This window comes from Solanum lycopersicum, chromosome 1 (genome assembly GCF_036512215.1).
Source record: "Solanum lycopersicum chromosome 1, SLM_r2.1".
NCBI lineage: Eukaryota > Viridiplantae > Streptophyta > Magnoliopsida > Solanales > Solanaceae > Solanum > Solanum lycopersicum.
In genome coordinates this window covers 362,308-365,369 of record NC_090800.1, presented here as the reverse complement: position 1 = coordinate 365,369, position 3,062 = coordinate 362,308, and the positions used below count along the sequence as shown (strand labels likewise).

The following is a 3,062-nucleotide window of genomic DNA, read 5'->3' as shown; positions in this document are numbered from 1 at the left end:
TTCATCGAAGGGGTCCGGATGAACCCCTTTGTACCAAGGTGGCTCCGCCCTTGACGGGAGCAAGCGAATTTTTGTGAAAAACAGGAGGAAGAAAGGGAAGAAAACCTTTTCTTTGCTTCTAAATCTCATGTTTCAACAAAAAGCTATGAATGCCATATTGATAGTGATTGTAGTATTCACATGACTGGAGATGAAAAAACTTTCCTCTCAATTAATAATAACATCACTACTTAAGTGGCAATGGAAAATGGAAGCTTAGTTGATGCAAAAGGTAAATGTATCATTTCGATCAACATGAAAAAAACACTAAGCAAATTCATGATGTTCTTTATATTCCTGACATGCAAGAAAAATTGCTTAATGTTGGTTAACTCATGGAAAATGGTTATTCTCTTATGCTTAGAGATAATTATTGCAGGATTTATGATAAAATTAAGCCAAATCAAGTCATTGTTGAAGTAAAGATGATAAAAAGAAATTTTCCTTTGCAATTTCATTACAATGCATTAAAAAAATGAAATTGTAGATGATTCATGGCTTTGACACAAAAAATTTGTCACTTGAATTTTTTTGGTTTGAAATTTCTTAAGCAAAAAGCTATATTGTGCAATGCCTTCCTGTGATACATACTAAGGTGGATCAACGTGAAAGTTATATAATAGGAAAGCAACATGAGAAGACTTTTTCAAAAGGGTGTCTTAGAGAGCAAATGTACTTTTGAAACTAATCCATACCGACATTTGCGAACCAAAGAAGATTCCATCTCTTGAAAGTCAAGGTATTTTCTAATCTTTATTGATAATTTTTCAAGAATGACTTGGGTTTATTTCTTAAAAGAAAAGTCAGAAGCATTTGCTACATTCAAGAAATTTAAAACACTTGTTGAGAAGCAAAAATGTTGCAACACAAAACCATTTGCAGTGATAGAGGAGGTGAATACACAAGTCGAGAATTTGAAGAATATTGCAAAAATGAAGGCATTCAGAACAACTGTTAAAATGGCCCGAACTACGATAAATGAGAAAGGGTTGTCAAAATATTTTTGGGCAGAAGCAGTGCATACATCAGCGTACATTTTTAACATATGCCCAACAAAGGCACTAAAGGACAAGGCACCAATTGAAGCTTGGGTTGGAATAAAACCTTATGTAAATCATTTTAAATTATTTGGATGTATTTGTTATACTCATGTACCTGCAGAGAAAAGAACAAAATTGGTGAAAGAAATTAAAAAATATATATTTATTGGTTATAGTGATGTGACAAAAGAATATAGGCTTTTCGATGTGAAGAGTAACAAACTTATTGTTAGTAGAGATGTCATTTTTTATGAAAAACAACATGGAATTGGAAGGATAAAAAGACAGAGAATACAGATATCATATCTTCAGATCAAGAAGAGGATGATAAAGATGAAGATGTCCCTCAAGAGGAAAAATCTCATATTCAGACGATGAAGAACCACTTCCAAAAAGACTAAAAATGTTGAGTGATATTTATCAAAGATGCAACTTTATTAGTTTTAAGAAAAAAAAATTATGAGGAGGCAATAAAACATGATGCTTGGAGAAAAGCCTTGACAGAAAAAAATTGAAAAATTTAGAAAATTAATACTTGGAAATGTGTGAGTATACCCAAAGAAAAAGAAGTTGTAAATCTAGAGTGTATTTGCAAAACCAAACTCAATAAAAAAAAGGAGATATTAAAAAACTCAAGATAAAAACGAAATTCAATTGCAATTGCAATTATTGTCAGACAGGAGAACAACTTACTGACATCTTCACCACAACACTTCCAAGCGAAAAGTTTTGCCATCTTCGAGAAGGCATTGAAATTTTCAAGAAAAAATATATTAAGGGGGAGTGTTGGAATTAATGCATTCACTTCACACCTTGATGTTTAGTATTTCAATATTGTCTCTTAATTTCTCAAGAAATTCTTTAGAATTTTGTAATACATGCATTTAGTAATTTTTGATACATGTATATAGTTAATTGTGCAATACTTTTTATTTTTTTTATTTTGAGTCGTATAAATAGTGATATAGTTGATGATTGTAATAATCTCAAGTGGTCTTAAGTGGCCTATATAAAACTTGAGTATTCTCTAAAGATAGTATTTTCCTTATCTATTTTCTACACCGTAAGTAGCACCACATTCTCATTTAGCGTTGAAAGTACTAACTACTCTCTTCGTCCGATATTGTTTGTCTAGTATTTATTTTTAGAGTCAAACTATGAAAACTTTGACTTACATTTTAAAATATAATTTTTCATCATATTAATATGCAAAAAAAAGGCAATTTATAGTACTTTTCATATAGTTTTTAAAATATCTAATTTTTGTTTAAAATATCAAATTAATGCAATCTAATTTAACTTTAAAAATTAATTAAATTAAATTTTAAAAATCATAACATAACATAACAAACAATACAAACGGAGAAAGTATTATGATCAATACAATTTCCTTTGCCCTTTTCTCTATTAGCTCAAGTTCATTAATGGAGTCGTGAGTGTGTGAGCTTACATTTTCTCAGGTTTTAGTTTTTTGATCAATCAAATAAATAGTAAAATTATGTTTTATCAGTTTCTCAAGTTAGAATTTTATTATATATATATATATATATATATATATATATATATATATATATATATATGAATACATTCAATTTCTATTTATAAATATCAAATATCATATCAAATAAATAAATAAATAATGTATCACTAAATACTATAATATTTGTATCGCACTATCAAATCTTTTTATTTCAGTATGAAGTTTGATAGCTACCGTACGATGTCCAACTCTAATTATGGGTTTAAATGAGAACTATTATGGGTTGGATTTGTGAAAATTTTGATTAATTAGATTTGCCTGTAGACAATTAAAATCATACGTTAATAGACTTCATTCATTGATATACTAATTTAAGTTCAATAAAACTGTCAACCACTAATTATTACGAAAACAACAACGTATTATTTAAACGTGTAAAACTCAGCTTCCTTGTAGACCCCACAATGTTTGCATGTTGTTTGGCAAGTCAATTAATACCTTAT

At 28.9% G+C, this 3,062-nt stretch overlaps 1 long non-coding RNA gene across 1 annotated transcript; it reads right to left on the bottom strand.

Moving 5' to 3' along the window:
• Positions 1–988: 988 nt before the first annotated feature.
• LOC104645797 (uncharacterized) lies at positions 989–2,368 on the bottom strand. The gene is made up of 2 exons (XR_740013.4): positions 1,773–2,368; positions 989–1,194 (listed from the first exon to the last, which is right to left on the bottom strand). It is a non-coding gene; the product is annotated as an uncharacterized lncRNA (long non-coding RNA).
• Positions 2,369–3,062: the final 694 nt, after the last annotated feature.